This window comes from Marmota marmota, unplaced genomic scaffold (genome assembly GCF_001458135.2).
Source record: "Marmota marmota marmota unplaced genomic scaffold, marMar, whole genome shotgun sequence".
In the NCBI taxonomy this organism is placed as follows: domain Eukaryota; kingdom Metazoa; phylum Chordata; class Mammalia; order Rodentia; family Sciuridae; genus Marmota; species Marmota marmota.
In genome coordinates, this window is record NW_026000174.1 from 11,839,242 (window position 1) to 11,856,489 (window position 17,248).

General features: G+C 48.1%; 1 long non-coding RNA gene across 9 annotated transcripts in view; it reads left to right on the plus strand.

The window, feature by feature from the left end:
• Nucleotides 1-17,248, plus strand: part of LOC107135494 — a 39,892-nt gene that overhangs the window by 7,421 nt on the left and 15,223 nt on the right. For 2 of the 9 annotated variants that reach the window (XR_007342252.1, XR_007342256.1), the window contains exons 1-2: nt 292-794; nt 11,144-11,363. This is a non-coding gene — a long non-coding RNA (uncharacterized LOC107135494). The other 7 variants (XR_007342260.1, XR_007342255.1, XR_007342257.1 and 4 more) reach the window with 7 other exon arrangements.

The following is a 17,248-nucleotide window of genomic DNA, read 5'->3' on the forward strand; positions in this document are numbered from 1 at the left end:
CACCCCCGCCGCAACCCGCAACCCGTGGCAGCCAATAAAGAAATGACTATATGAGGAGGGGATGGAGAGGGGACCTAGGATTATTGAGCATCTGCTTGTGCCAGGTCTTACACGGGCTGCTTGGCCCATCATTTCTCTTGCTTTGGATGAGGAGACTTAGAGACAAAGTAGTATGTCCAAGAGCACTTAGTTAATGATGGTCATGGTAATGAAAAAGATAATGAGGTGAGACCGTGACTTGAAAACTGGCGATTCCTTATGGGTTAACCTACTGCACGTTCAGGCCTACCGTATGCCGGGCACAATGAAGATGTTCTCTCTTCATTCTCACAAGAACCTTGCAAGGAGGGAGTTATTTTAATTTCCAAGTTATTTTAATTGAGGCTAAGAGAGATTGGTGACTTGCCAAAGACGCCCAGCAAGTCAGGAGGGGGCTGCACCTTGAACTCAAGTCAGTTTCCAAAGTGCCCCAGTTCCCTGGCCTCAAGCCACGGTTTGTGCTGACTCAGGAGGTGGAAAGACACTGGCCTGGTGGTTGGGAAAGCCAGGCTGGAACAAGCTGTGCTCTCAAGCTCTGGGTGGCTTTGGGCAGGTCACTGTCTTCTCTGGACCCCACTGTCTATGCTGTGAAGTGAGAACTTGAACTCAACCACCTTCCTGCTGTGAGCACCTCTGGATATGTGGTATGAACAAGCAAGACTGGGTCTACTTCTGCCCCGTCCATGCTTCCAGAGCCTGGGATGGCCCTTGGCTCAGAGGCTGCAGTGAACCGCCACTGACCATCGGGGGAGTGGGTATGTGCGGCTGCACGGGGGAATTCGGCAGCATGAGGGCACCCAGCGAGTGGGTAGGACGACCAGGCTGCCCTTGGTGACACCATGAGTCCTCCCTTCCTGGGCTCAGGCCTCTAAAGGGAGGTCTCACTGGGAGCTCCTGACCTGGAATGCCTCCACAGAAAGGCCTGTGACCTCTTGGCCTTTATTTCCTGGCCTTCTGAAAGGTCAGACTTGGAAGCTTACTAGGGGGCTGAGCAGTGTAGTCTGTTAGGGTCACTTTTGTCAGAGAGTGATCAGCCATGTTCCCCACATTTCCACTCTAGGATGAGAAGACCAAATCATGGGGACCCCCAGCAGGAGACAGCTAGAACTCTCTATCTGCCCACCCTGGGTAACCACCCACCGCAGCAATGCTTGTGGGGGGACAAGGCAGAGATATTTTACACCATGACCTGGATTGATCTCCTTGTTCACGCACTTCAGGTGGCTCATGGGGGATACACCATGGGCCTTCCTTTTACCATCTGGTCAGCCAGCCACAGAAGCAACAGCAACCATTTATTGAGCACTTACCGTGTGCCAAGCAAGATGCTCAGCTCTGCATTTATTATCACAACAGCCCTGGAAGTTACTATTTTAATTCCCATTTTAGAGTTGAGAAAACGAAATCTTGGAGACATTACTAAAACTTGTCCAAGTTCATACATCTAATTGTGGTGGAGCTAGGATGCAAATCCAGGCTACAAAACTTGGGTTCTTAACCACTACACTAGACCTGCTTCTTCCAACCATTCACCCAGTTATCCGGTTACCCATCTGCAGAAGATAGGATCCACACTTAAATTAGGATAGTTAAAAATGAGCTTTATATGGGATCATTTAAAACAAGATGAGGAGGCAGGTGGTGTGCAAGGAAACCACACAGGATCCTTCCAGTGCCCTAGAATCAGAAACAGCAGAACCAGTGTCTCCCAGAACCTGAAGGGCTGAAGTGGAGGAAGGAGGCAGAGAGGGCTGCCCAGCAGGAGCCAAGCCTATCATCAAGGGAAGTGGCCAGGCTGAGGCACCACAGAGAGAGAGCACACCCAGGAATAAGTACCATGGCTTTCCTCTTCCCTCCTCCCTCCCTGGCTGCCTCTCTCCTAACTCCTGCTTGGCTCCCCTTTGGGTTCACCCAACCAGAAGCCAAAGGGCACTGGAGCCTGTCAGTGCTGCCCCTTCTGGTCAACTTCTGGACACAGGGTAGGGTTGAGGGGAAGGAGAGCAGGTCTGAAGGGCACAGAGGAGGTGTCCTATGCACCATCCGTCTACCCGTTGGCATAGTTGCTGTGTCAAGCTCTGCTATTGGTATGGGGATATTATTTCAGGCAAGACACACGTGGTTTGTTCATTCATTTGTTCATTCATTCACCAAATACTCTTGAAGCCCCCTCTATGAGAAGCTCTGCACTGGGTGATGGGGACTGGGAGGAATACAACTTACCATACTTTTGAATTTTATATGAATTATTGGCTATTCTGAGATGTGCCCTGGAGAGCTGCTTTCTTGCTTAGAAAGTGTGTGTATGGTCGGGGGTGGGGGTGTCAGATGAGACAGAAATCTTCCAACCAGCAGAAAATCTATTTGCTGAATTTCCTGATCTGACCAATTAGTCTTAAGATTATATTTGGCTTTTAGGGGATGGAAGCTGTAGTCCTGGGGATGCACAACTACAGTGACTTGGTCTCATTAACATCCTGATGAGGAAACAAGGCCCCATGGAGCAAGTCACAGTCCTGCATTCCAAGAGCTGCTAAGATACAAGAGGGGGTGGCTGGCGAGAGCCCATTTATCAAAGGTCTGGCCCTTGCAGGAGCTATGCCTCCCTCTGGGCCCTGCCTCCCCAACTGCATGGAGGTGCTGGAACCGACCCCTGCTCTGAGGTTCAGTGAGTCTTGGAGGAGGCCTCAGCTGGGTCTCCTGTCCTTTACCCTGTGCCATCCCCAGAGCCAGAGCCATGCCCTGCATGAACGCCTCTGTGCTTCTGATTTCCTTGAGACCTTCAGGCCGCTTCCTCGCTTCCCTGCACTCAATTACAACCCACTCCCCTTGGCCCTGATTTAATTACTGCAGCGGGTGCCCATCTGAGCTCATTACCACCTGGCTGCTCAGACTGCTGTGAGGTTAATGGTGCTGCCAGCGCTGATCTGAGGGGTCCATGCAGGGTGGGGGCAGCTGAGAGCCTACCTGGATATGTGAGGGGTCTGCCTCTACAATCCCCCCATCCCCAAGACACCAGGAGCCCTTGATGCTCACACAGTGATGTGCTCTCAGCCCTCGGGCCTGGCAGGGATGGGTTCGATCTGCCTCCTCCGTCTCCAGCCATTTTTGTTGGCTTAGTCGGTCGGTAGACTTTCAAAGTAATTTCTTGCAAGGCTTTTTCTATCTGTATATTTGTATTTCAGTTTTTGTGATCTGCGTGGGCCTCTAAAGTTCAAAGCCCAGGCCCCTCCTGCCTAGATCTAAGAGTGGGTCTGAGCAGATGGAAATATGGGCCTTCAACAGATGCCATCAAGGAGATGCTGGTGACTGAGCTGCCAGTGGGAATGAGGGCAGCAGGGGCTGCCGTTATGGGTCATGTGCCCTGCACCTCTGTACCTCTGTCTGCCTCCAGAACTTAGACGCCCTCCAGGTAAAAGGGCTGGGAAAACCCCTAAACTGTCTGCAAAAGCCCTGAGCTGACCAGAGTCTATCCAGCAGCAGCAGAAGGAAGCTAAGCATTAAGGTCACAATTCTGTGCCCAAAGCGTGGCTTTGTGATATCATCCAGCCCTCTCTCCACCCAGGCTGGGTGGCCATCTCGGTGGTTAGCTCCTGCCATTCTGCTGCAATGGAAGCAAAGCCCCCTCCTGCTGGAAGTGTCACTTCATTTTGGGAATGGGGCTGAGAACAGAGGATAGAGTGGGTGGCCAACATGAGGACTCCAAAACTCTAAGCAATGGTTAGACGATCACAGGCTTTGGAGCTGGTCTCTGCAGCCTCCAGGCTGAGGTTATCTCAGACTTCTTTGAGTCTCAGTTTTCCTATCTGTAAAATGGGGATCACGACACACCCTACTTTCGTTATCAAGTTGCCATGAGAATGAAGTGAGCTGTGGCATGGGAAGCATTGGCACAGGGCCTGGCTCTCTACTCATCGCAGCTACCTTCTTCTTGGGGTGAGGGCTCCTTGGTATAAGGTTACCATGCCCCAGGAGAGTGAAGGTCAGACTGTCCCTGAAGAGGAGAGGACTTAGATGCTGGGTTTCTGTTCTCGCGAGGTAAACTGGGCTAACTGGGCTGCGCAAAATAACCACACAACAGACACAAGTACCTTTTTCTTTGGGGTCGCTGTGACGGCTCCTCTGACCTTAAGGGTCCGCAGGAAGAGAGAGCAGAGCACATGCTGACCCCTTTTATTGAGGAGAAGCTATTCAAATGAGGCAAGGGGTCAGGTTTCAGGGGGTTGAGTCTATCTTCATGAGATTCACTGTCAGCTGGTTGACTGACACCGGGGTAGGCCACACCCAAGGGCACAGTAAGAGAAGGGGACACACACAAGGCGCTTCCATGGAAGATTCTATCCTAAACAGGGCAAGGGGTTATATTACAAAGGAACGGGTGAGTGTAGCCCCACCCATGGGGCTGTAGCAAGACACACCCATGCACGAAACACCAACCCTCGAACCCAAGAAGGGTGGGGAGAGCTCTGCCACATTTCTGCGACTGAGCGCCTCAGCACCCAGCCGGGGAGTGTGACTCAGTCACGTGCAAGGTTGGTCTCCCACACTTGGACACTGACCAAAGCTGTTTTGCATTAGAAATTATGCATGGGGAGTTCTTTGTTCTCATTCTTGTCCACGAAGCAATTCCCATTTCCATGCCCTCTGATACCTTTTAAATCCAGATCGACCATGGACGAGGTGAGAGAGTGGCTGGCCCTTTAACCTTGAATCCACCTTTGGTTGAATCTGCAGATGCAGAATCCATGGCTATGAGGGGAGTGTGACAGTGTACATATGGCAGCATTTCAGGCGTAGTGGCTCCTTAGAGAGCACTTTTCTTATGAGGGTCGCTACTCAGATGTCTACATGTGCCTTGTCGGTCACCTAGAATTCAGATGGGCAGTGGGCACCCAATCAGGAAGAGTGCCCTGTAAGGAATTAAATTATATTTTCTTTAATGAGAGAAAAAAACGGGCAGAAAATGATCTTGGAGTCCCTGAGTGTGACCTTCCTTACAATGTTGCTTAAGAAAGGTCCCCACCGCATAGGAGAGCAATGGTCCCTGAGGAAGGGGACAGTGGGCCAGGGTTCTCTAGAAGGCAGGCAAGCCCTGGAAGCTAGCTGCCTCCTGGGTTGCCTGGGAACGAAGCTAAGAAAGGGGACAGCTAACTGCTCCTGCACCGGGGGGCTCAGGCTGCTGGGGTGCGAGGGGCTGAAAGGGCGAAGCCCGATGTGGAGGCTTCCTGTTCTTCTCAACTCCTGAGAAACACAACCGCCCTTTGAAAGGCCTGGGAGAAAGCATGGCGAAAAGCCATCCCCGGGTGGGGACAGCCGTGTGGTCAGAGAAAAGCGGTATTAATTAGAGTGTAATTAGAGTGTTTTGAGGGTTGAAAAGAAGAGCTGCCTGATCCCTGAGCTAATCGAGAGGAGAAAAAGGGACAGGAATCTTATCAGCGAGATGATGACAGTGCCAATCTTGCCCCATAGGATGACCCAACCCATGGCTACAGGCCAAGCAGGCTGAGCTGCATCCTTATCTGAGTTCAGCTTGCAGTTGGTGGGACAACTCCTAGGGGACCATGGTGGCCTGGCAGAGGGCCCTGCCCTGTGTCAGTTTGTGGGATCAAGTTTCCATTCAGGGCTATCGTGCAACATGGAAGGGTGGTGGTGGCAGGGGCTGCTGGGACATGGGCTGGCTTACGGCTAGGGAAGGTAGACTAAACCCTGCCTCTACTTTGTGAGGGACAATTCAGGGGGTCTCTTTCAAAAATTGCAGAAAAAATCTGAGCAAATTTTAACTTAGAAGAAACATCTCCTAAAGGAGATGTTTGCTGTATTTGACCACATGCCAATTAGGAACTTTTTTTGAATAAGAGACAGAGGAAGGTTAAGACTCAAATGACAAATAAAGAGAAATATTTGCTACATATATAAGAGGGGATCAATGTCTAGAAAATAGAAAGAACTTTAAAAATTAAAAATTAAAAAAAGATAAACCAATAAAACTGGGCTAAGGGTTTGATTAGGAAATTCACAATAGAAATAAAAAAGGATTTAAGGTTGCAAAGATGCCCTCCTTGCTGGTCATCAGGGAAATAAAAGTCTAAAAAATGAATTGAGGCTGGGTACTCAAAAAAAAGTTTGTTCAACTCATAGTTCTGGAGGTTTAAGGGTATGGTGCCAGCATGAGCTCCGCTACCTCATGGTCAACTGCACAACAACAGAGTTTGTGCAGGAGGAAGTAATCACAGTGCCAGACAGGAAGTCAAAGAAAGGGGAGGGGCCCGGGCTTGCTCTTTTTTTAATCAACTCTCTCACAACCCTCTCATGAGAACTAACTCAGGAATCCCAGAAGAACTATTATAATTCCTTCCAAATGCAGAACTCAAAGATCTAAAGACCTCCCACCAGGCCCCACCTCTTAAAGGTCCACACCATCTCCTAATATCATCACACTAGGGACCAAGCCCCCTGGGGGATAAACCACATCCAAACCATTGTAATATTCAAGTTGATAAGAGTTGATGGCCTGGTGAGTTGCTGTAGCCCCCTGACAGATCCTATCAGAATTTAAAATACACTTTGTATATAACCCAGCAATTGACCTCATGGTATCCACCCCAAAGAAACACCTTCAAATGAGCATGAAGAGGAAAGCACAAAGATGTTTATGGCAGCATTGTTTATAATACTGAAACATGGGGGGAGATCTATAAGAATGGGGATGGTTAAAAACCCTGGTATGTCATTCATGTTATGGAATCCTTTGCAGCACAGAGCCACGCAGCCCTATAAACTTGCACTTATACTGTGGCCTGAGAGAGGGAGGCAAGAGCATTTGCTTAGCTGGGATGTCTTGTGTTCCAAGTGACCTACAGGCTGAATTGAGAGGCTGTGGGGAGGCCCCTGGGCAGTGGTTAGATGAAGAAGAGGGTAGAGACTGTGGTTCTGCAGGTTCCCAGAGCCCAGGTGTAATCTGGTCAGGTGGAATCACCACTGGAGGCAAGGCCTGGGATAAAAGAAGACCCCAGTTTGCTAGCTGGAGACCCCATCTGAGGAGCCCAGCAATCAGGCAGGTAGAGGATTAACCTAGAGAGTCAGGTGGCATCCTGATTCTGCCTCTTCAGGGCAATCATCTTCCTGCCTGGTTGCTCACATTAAGCCCCCCACCCCCCGCCAATACCCCCATTCACACTCCTGACATTTTCCAACACCTCCACATGGTGTGTGAAAGATACCTGAGGGAGGAAGCATTTTCATACAAGGCAGACTGAATATCACCTGGATTGTTTAAATGATCAGATCAGACTGAACTTCAAGCCAAATAGGATGACATTATGTACTTTTTTTCCTGTTGACCAAGGGAGGGAGGAGTTTAGGAGGAAAGTCAGATTTATAACAAACAAAGTTTATTATAGCCTCTTTGTGCACTGGAGAGCACAGGGAGCTGAGTTTTGTGGCCCCAATGCGAAGCACTTGGTTTTTCAGTTTCCTCTGCCTGGAATGATATCTCCTCCCCTCTCTTCCTGGTTGGTTCCAGCTCATCTTTCAATTTGGCCCTGGTATCCCCTTCAGGCCCTGTCGGTGAGTCCCCTGAGCTTTCCTTTACCACTGTGGCATCTCTTGTGATGCCTCTGCATCAGACTGTGTGTGGAGACCACCTCATGTCCCTCTATGTCCCCCCCAGTCTCTAGCACAGTACTAGGTACATGGAGGTGCTGTTAATGATTGAACAGGTGACTGTGTAGGTGAATGAATGAGGGAGGTGTTTTGATAGGATCTTGGGCACACCTTTCCCCTACCTAGGCCTTTGTTTTTTATCTTTAAAGAGGTGGAGCTGGGGGAGCTGTCCTTCTCTGGGAACTCCACCCAGCCTGGTCCTTGTCCTACTGAGCCTGGCTGCCGCACTTTCCCCCTGTGGAGAAGCTCCCGACCTGAGAAACCACTCTGCTGCAGCCTCCCTGCTCTGCGCACTCAGCCTCTGTCAAATCCTGCTGCTTCCTCTGGTAGACGTGGCTCCTGTCTGGCTTCCTCCCCACACCCTCATTCTCGAGGGACCCTGACAGCTTCCACATGGGTGCGGTCACTACTCCTTCCCGAGTCCAGCAGGCAGGCAGCCCAGCGCCAGCAGAGGAGCTGCCCAGGGCCTCTCCCTGCCCCTGGGGGAGATCCCTTTCCCCCTCTCAGATCCCCCTGTCGTCCTCCTGCCCTCTACTTTCCTTTCTCTTCTCTCTTGGTCTCTGTGCCTCTGGCTTGGTCCTCTTTTTTCTCTCCCTTCTACTGGCTGTCTGTTTCCTTCTCTGTCCCACTCTCCTCCTCTTTACTTTTCTGTGTCCTTCTCTCCTCTTTCTTCTCTCCAGACTAGTAGTAGCAGCCCCTCCCACTCCACAGGCCTTCCCTCCCCAGCCTGGCTGAGGGCTGCTCTGTTTCTCTGAAGCCCTTTCCTGGCCCTAACTCGAGCCTGAATCCCCTCTCCTGCCCACCCCACCCCACCCCATCCCTGTTGGCCGGTGCTCCAGCCTGGTGGGTGTGCTGGGACCGAAACATCAAGCATTGCCATGCTGAGGGGGAGGAAAAAAATGGCAGTGACCCCTGGTCGAGGCCATCTGGGCCTTTTCTGGCATGGAGACGCCCCACCCCCACCCTGTATGAGTAGCCTGGCCCCTTCCTGTCGCTGATTGCTACAGTTCCTTGGCCAGGGAGCAGCCCCCAGAACAACGTTGCACTCCTGGCTCTCCAAGGGGCCTATCTCCCTCAGCTTCTTTCCTCCTGCGTAGCCTGCTGGGGGCTGAGCTACTAGATCTCCAGGTTGCTCAGCTGGGGAATGAGACCCCAGATGGGCGGGGTGTAATGTCAAGGCAGAGAAAGTGAGAGTGGAAAGTGATACCCAAGGCAGGAATCAAACAAGTGAGATTGAGCCCTAGTGGATCCTGCTTTGCCTTGGGTGGGGGGGAGGGGAATGGCCTTAGGCAAACTATTCAAACTACTTCCCTCTCTGAGTCTCAGCTTTCTTTCCTATAGATCAGGACCTGGGATTCCCTTTCAGTGCACAATTATGAGAATTAAATGTTAAGACATGGATACCTCCCCCTCCTCCTCCCCTCTCCCCCCCTGCACTGAAGCCTCAGGGTAAGTGTTACTTGAGATGAAATTTGAATGCCTGACAAGAAATAAGCCAGGAGCCAGGGACCTGCGTTCAAATCTCATCTGTGTCTTCTGTGGATGGCAGGGGAGGATGCTCAGACATACTGGGCACACAGCAGACTGAGCAAAGGGACCTGGAGATTACTTTTGCAGTAATGGACCTTTATTTTATTTACATGTGATGCTAAGAATCGAACACAGTGCCTCACACATGCTAGGCAATTGCTCTGCCCCTGAGCCACAACCCCAGTGCCGCTTTTGCAGGTTCTTGAGCAAGTGGCCAGGGTGGCTGCTGAGGAGCCAGAGATTTGAGCTCAGGTGTACAATGCACCTTAAAGTGACATGTCAGACAGACCAGCCCTTCCCTGATTCTGACTGCCCTGGAACACATTCCACATGCTACTGCATCTGTGCCTGGGCTCCTGCTGTCCTTGGCACAGATACAGGTGCAGTCACCCTTCTCTGCCTGTTCATATCCTGCCTATGCCCAGCTTGACTGGAATCCTGAGGTCTTGCTGGGTCAAAGACTCATTTATCGACTTGACTTTGGTTAATGAGCCTCAGTTTACTTGCTTGCAAATGATGCTGTTCATATCTACCTCTGGGTCTTAATGAACACTTGGTGGGAAACTCCTATGAAAGCATGATTCTGTACATAAATTCTCTCCTTTTCTTGACACCTTTTCTCTCCAATTTTAAAAAAAAAATGTGTCTTGCTTTCCTCGTTATGTTAGTTGGCATTATTCCCCATAGAATGGGCAGTCCTTGAGGACTGGTTATTTCCATCGCTGGTAACTAGCACAAGACCTAGCCCATCACACTCGCAGAGGGAAGTGGGCCTAGCCATGAGCTTCACAAGATAAATAGTCACATTCTCTGGGCCTCACCATGTGCCTGGCAGTGTGGGGAGAATTCTCTGCATCTATCAATCACTCAACAAATACTTAGTGTGCATCTCTCATGTGTCAGGTTCTGCCTACTGTGCTTAGGTGACATCAGTGAACAAAAGACATAAATCCTGTCCTTGTGGAGCATGACTTCTAATAGAATGAGCAGATGACAAATAGCAAGCAGCGTGAATGTTGGAAAGTGACAAGTGCTATGGATAAAAATAGAGTAGTTCAGGGGGCAGCACTGGGGAGGGGGTGGGTGACAAGTTAAATCGGGTAGCCAGTGTCGACTCTTTAGAAGAGGACATTCGAGCCAGGGCTCAAAGGGTGTAAGGGAATTCTCCAGAGAGAGTTCTTTGGGGAAAATGTTCTCGGCCAAGGAGCAGCCAGGGCAAAGGCCCTGCCATGGAGCCTTGTTGGGTGGAGCAGGGAACAAGAGAGTCAGGGGAAGAGGTCAGGGTGGTTGTTACTGGGCAGATTCACCAGGGCCTCATAGGCCATCAGAACTTTGGCTTTTGCCCTGAATGACTTTGGAGCCACTGGAGATTTTGAGTAAAGAAGCCACATGGTCTGTTTTTAAAGGACACTCCCCATGGCTGTTTTAGGGGCTCCCACCCCAGCTCTACCTCTTCATAGCTGTATCACTGGGCAAGTTATTTCACTACTCAGCTTCACTTCTCTCTTGAAAGAGTAGATTAATAATATGTGTCTAACAGATCCTTGGCAGAAATTCCTGTCTGCTCCTGGGCCTAAGAATAGCAGTCCTTCTGAGCAGTTGGTCTGTTTCACTCATGAAAACTGGCTGTGTTTTGCTGCTTCCTGGCTGCTGGGAGCCCGGAGCCGAGCGAGTGCTGCCCACAGGGAACACAGCCGTCCCTGGGCTGCTTCAACTTGGTTCCCGTGCTCAGTTATTTCGCGCCTATTTTTAAAATTTACCTTAAATGTTATCTCCTTAAATAGCAAATTTTCCCTCAGTTACAAAAGTAATACTTATGAATATAAGATATTTTAGGGGATGTATATGAAAAGGATCATAAATAAAAATATATGTGATTCAAATAAAACCACTTTTAAGCTTTTTTTTTTTTTAGTGTTTCTTTTCAATCATGGGTGTGTGCCATATGTGGCTAGAAGATGACTGGGCTATAAACATTTGTTTCGTGTCATGGTGGGACACAGGCAGAAAAGAAGGCACTTATTTGGTTCGAGGCATGAGAGGAAGCAACCCATTTGGAAGATTTAAGAACTGACAAGATTTTAGCCCAGAAGAAGAATATCCTGATGAAGAGAAGAGACAGAATTAGAGGGAAGGTGAGGAACTGTGGGTGCTAATAAGGGGCCCCATCACTCACCTCCCCCAGCTGTGTCCAGGAAGAAGGTGTATGGGGACCAGCCACAAGAGGGCAGAGGGATACTGTGGGGCTCCAAGATCAGGACAGACCCGTTCCTTCCCACTCTGCAGAGCCTGGGTGCAGGGCACTTAAGCTCCTTGTTCCTGCTGAGGTCCTAGCTGGAAGAGCAGGGGTATCTGAGAGAAGCCTAGGCTGATGGGCTGGAGGGAGCCTCCCAGAATGCCTCATAGCCCTGGAGAGGCTTGGGGACAGCACAGGGTCCTGGGCCCTTGGGAGTGTGGGAAGTAACGGAGAGACTTGAAAAGCTCCCATGCTGGACCCAGGCAGGACCATAGTGTACCTGATGTGCAGCTGTATCAGTTTCTGGAGGCTGCTGTAACAAATCACCACAAACTGGGTGGCTTCAAACAATAGAGTTGTGTTCTCTCACCTTTCTGGAGGCCAGCAGTGGGAAATCTGTCATGGGCTGAAATCAAAGTGTTGGCAGGGCCACAGCACCTCTGGAAGGTCTGCAACAGAATCTTTTCCTTTTCTTTTCCAGCTTCTGGTGGCTTTTGGTCTTCTTAGCACCTTTCTCTGTTCCATCTGTAAATCACCTTCTCGTCTGTCTGAACTTCCTCTGTTTCTTACAAGGGCACATGGAATTGTACTTTGGACTCACCCAGATAATCCATAATAAGCTGCTCCTTGCAAAATCCTTGTCTTAATCACATCTTTTGCCATATAAAGTGATCCCCATCTCTTGCCATAATAGGTAATAGGTAATAGTCTTAGATTCTGGGGATTAGGAAATGAATATGTTTTGGGGGAGGGGTCATCCCCCCCCCATGTATACCACAAGAATCTTGCTGTAACCAAGCTCCCTACCTGGAACTGAAGGGCCCATGATTGGGAACAAAGCTTGACCAGACAATGACCAGTGAGGACTGGCAGCCAGGACTCAGACAAAGTAATGGAATGTCTGTCTCAGGGGATCCACCATGAACAGGTGACACTTGACCTACCTGTAGGAACAGAGAAAAGGAGGTGAGGGTAGGGAATTTAGAAATATGACTGAGATTAAGTTTCTACCTCACAGAATGGGGGTTCATTACAGAAATAAAAATTAGAAAAAAAGAAAGAAAAAAGAAAATTAGAAAAATGAAATTACTGTTTTTTTGCATATCTAAATGATCTGCAATTGGAATCTACTACATATACCTATGTACATACTCAAAATGAATTCTCTTCTATAAATACTATTTTATAGACTATTTTTTCATAATAAGATGCTCTATACATCTTTCCATGTCATTAAGTATTCATTATTTTTTCATCATTATTTTTATAACTGCCTTTGATATTCCATTAATCAAATATACAATCCTGAATACACATAATCTTGTATTATCACACAATCTCATGGGTCACCTTAAGTCCTTTTTCCCTCTTTTTTAATGTAATGGGAAATCAATATATTTGTCTTAATCACATCTTTTGCCATATAAAGTGATCCCCATCTTGGGCCATGATAGGTAATAGTCTCAGATTCTGGGGATTAGGAAATGAATATGTTTTGGGGGGAGGGTCATTTTCCCCCCTGTATACCACAAGAGTCTTGCAGTAACCGAGCTCCCTGACTGGAACTGAAGGTTCTCTTACAAGGTTGTTATGAGGATTAACTATAATTTTGAATATGTAAAATTTGAAATTGAAAATTTATAAATTCAGTTCAAATTGAATTTTAATATTTTGATTTGAAACTTGAAATTCATGAAAATCTGAAGTCATACTTGACCACATTTAGTTCTCTATCGTCTCTCATTACAGTAAAGATATTGCCAACTTCGGAAACCTGATGCAACCCTGCCTCCTTGAGCACCCCACCTCCCACATCTGCTCATTGTCAGGTCCTGCCCATTCACTTTTGTCTCTGGGACTGACCAGTTCTATCCTCTCAGTCCCTCTCCTGGTTGAGGCCTTCAGCACCTCTCTGGGCTATTGCTTCAGCCTCCTCCATGGTTGTCTTCCTTTGGGTTTCCCCAAAGCAGATCCAGAGACAGGGGCTTGGCTCATGTAGTTCATTTGGGGGGTGGTGATCCTAGAAGAAAATCAGCTGTGGCTCTGCACTTATTGGGGAGAGAAAGCAATAAAGTGCATGCAGAAAGTGAGCCCAGAGTCACTAGGGATGGAGAGGCCCCTGTAGGTGAGCAGGCTCTGGGAAAGACTTTTCTCTTCAGGGGCAGAGAGGCCTGAAACGGGAAGCTGTCAGCAGTAACCAGCTACTCCCTGCAGCCGGGTGGACTTTGGATCTGTAGAGCAGGATGTCATAGCATCTGTGACCCCAGTCTCCTGCCTCAGTCCTCTGCTCTCTAGCCTGTTTCCTAGACACAGTGACTCAGCAATGCTGTTGTGGACATGAGGGAGCAGGCAGAGGGACAGTGGGACAGACTGGCTCCCACAGTGGAGCTCATTGAGGGTCCATGTCTTGGTTAATAGGCTGCCTCATGTCTGAGAGCACCCTCCAGCTTAGTGGGACTGGACTGGACTGGGGTGGAACAGGCCAAAATCACATGAGCATATCTCAGGACATTGAATTTTACTTGATTCAGTCTAAGTTGGAAAGCCAGAGAGATAGAAGGCCCAGGGAGACCACCTGAGAGTGCACATTGGCCTGGGCAGTCTACCCGCAGATCACTGAGGGTTTACCCTGTGCCTCTTGAGGTATGGAAGCTTCAGAGGTGTACTAAAGCCAGCATGGATGCCAATTAATACCTTCATATTTGTCTGCAGATCTTAGCAGGGAAAAAAAGCCCTTATTGGAATAGTGCCATTATTGGAAAATAAGTGAATAAATGGGACTATCATGGGTATCACAAGATCCACTGAGAGCAGCTGACTGGAGGGTGGTGACTTCCCACATCCCCGTGACGGCTCACTCACAGGACTCTCAAAGAAGCCAAGGGACTCCATCCCCAGGGTGGCTGGTAACAGGCTTGTGTGACCTTCAGCCAGAGCAGGCCCTTCTGGTTCCTTCAGAGGAACAGGCTTCATTATGTGCTCAGCAGCCATTTCCTGGTTCTTGCTTTGTGTGAGGCCCCTTGCTGGGACCTGGGACACAAAGATGGCTTTGGCATGATTTCTGCTGTCTGAGGGCCTTGGCAAATGAGCAGGAGGTTTGGGTAGGCACAAGGGTGGCGGGGAGGGCCTTCCTTATGGAGCACCTGTAGCACATATCAGAACCCTGACAGGTGTAAGATGGTAAAAAAGATTTCCACAGGAACCTGGGGGCTGGGGAGGCTGAGACCTAGAGAGGCACAGTGACACGCCAGAGTCACATAGCTCATCAAAGGCAGAGCAGGGCTCAACTCTCAAGGCCCAACATATTCCCACTCACTGGGCATGTCTGGAGGACAGGACCAGGCAGCTGGTGGGGACAGGACTCCCCACTCTGAGGGTACCCATGTGGGTTTGTTCCAGGCCTCCCCTCCCTCCCTGTCTCCTCAGCATAAGTGGATGTTGGATATGTCTTTCATTTCTGTATTCTGGGCCTCTCCCCACCTCTCAGGTCTGCTCCCAGGTAGGGCCAGAGCAAGGCTCCAGGCCATGTGGACCTGAGGAAGGGACTTAGGAGACAGCTGGAGGAGCCAAACTCAGGCAAACTTTAGCATATCTGATGTGGTAAAGCCAGGGTCTGAGCCGGAGAGCAGCCTTGTGGCATCTGCATGGTACAAGTGGAATGGGGACAGCCCAAGGCCAGAAGCAGGGCATGAGGCTGAAGAGTATGGCATTTTATGACCTAGCTTTGGATGTCACACAGCTTCGTACTGTCTGTCCCCTGTTGCTCAAGGCAGCCACAAATACCTGCCTAGGCTCAAGGGCAAAGGATAGAAACTGTCTCCTGATGGGAAGTGGCAAGGCTCTAGCAGGGCCTGTGGGGTAAGAGCTATTGTCACAGCTGTCTATGGAAAATATAACTCATCACACCCACTTTACACTTGTATTTTCACTTTCTGGTAGCATCTTTTAAAATTTTTATGGCACTGGAGATTGAACCCAGGAGCGCTTTAACCACTGAACTACATACCCTTTTTATTTTATTTTGAGATGGGGTCTTGCTAAGTCTCTGAGACTGGCCTTGAACTTGCCATCCTCCTGCCTCAGCCTCTGGAGTAGCTAGGATTACAAGTATTTGCCACCACACCCTGCTTCTCTTAGGACATCTTTTAAAAAAAAAATTATTTTTTTTAATATTTATTTTTTAGTTTTAGGTGGACACAATATCTTTATTTTATTTTTATGTGGTGCTGAGGATCGAACCCAGTGCCTCATGCATGCTAGGCAAGCGCTCCACCACTGAGCCACAACCCCAGCACTTAGGGCATCTTTTGATACACCGAAATTCTAAATGCTATCATAGTCAAATAGATTGCACTTTCCTCTGGTATTTGCATTTTTAAATGTCTTGTTGAAGTTCTTCCATAGCTTAGGTTCATAAAAGAATGTTTTCTTTTCTCCTAAAGAATATTTTCTCCTAAAATTAACAAAAGCAGTTGGCTATCCCATGTGAAGGCCTTAGTCCATGTGGCACTTATCTTTGTGTTTGGTGTCAGGTGCAGATCACATTTCTTTTTTTTTTTTTCATAAGGAGCAACCAGAAGGGTCAGCACTGTTCAGCAAGCAGTTCTTTGCTCTTCAGTAACGCAGCTGCCTTTTACGACATTCTGATACATGATTTTGGGAGCCTCTATTCTGTTCCTTTGCTCTGATAATACCTTTCTCAACCACCATGCTTTCTTAATTTCTGTGGTTTATAATTCATCTCACTAGCTCATGGGGCAGGCCTTCTCATCTTATTTTTCTTTTTGGGGGACTATCTCAGTTTTTTTGCTCATTGATTAAAAAGAAAAAAGTCTCTGTAGAATTGGCTTGCAAAATTCCCCAAGAGACATTCCGGAATTTGACTGGAAGAATAAGGAATCTATAGATCATTATGTGACACTGGTAAGTAACCATTTTTTATTCATGTATCTAAAATATTTTCCCATTTTAAAGATATTCTTAATGTTTTTTCAATAAAGTTTAAAATTTTTCTCATTTTTAATAAAGCTTACCCATCTGTTTATTAAATTTGTTTTAAGGTATGTTTAAATTTGTTGCTATTATAAACTTACTGAGACAGGTTCTCAGTAAGTTGCTGAAGCTGGCCTCCAACTTGAAATCCTCCTGTGTCAGCCTCCCAAGTTGCTGACACTNTTTTTTTTTTTTTTTTTTTTTAATCTGGAAGAAGACAAGGATTCCTGCTCTAAGGAATTATGGTGAATTCTGTTTTTGGGGAAGGCACTAAGCAATTCATCTTTTTAAAAATTGTGTTTGTGTGAGTGTGTGTGTGTGTGTGTGTGTTGAGATAGTCTTGCTAACTTTCCCAGTTGGCCTCAAATTTGGATCTTACCACTATCTGAGGTTGCAGTCATGTGTCACTGCACGGCCTTTTTATGTATTTATTTTATATTCATGTACACCTCTATACTTCATTTTAATTACTCCTTTGTAGATGATGCATTTTATGTAGATAATAATGTCATTTGCAGACTATGAAGTTTGTTTTTTCCTTTTTCATCTTTATGCTTTTTCCTTCTCTTATTTTACTGTGCTGATGGAGGGGGGAGTGTGTGTGTGTGTGTGTGTGTGTGTGTGTGTGTGGTGTGTGGTGTGTGTGTGTGTGTGTGTGTGTGTTTGTGTGCGTGTGGGGTTGGTGTGGGGGTGGGTGTCCAGAACAGAATTCACCAGAATTCCTTAGAGCAGGAATCCTTGTCTTCTTCCAGATTAAAAAAAAAAAAAATCTCACTCTTGCTAAATGTGGCA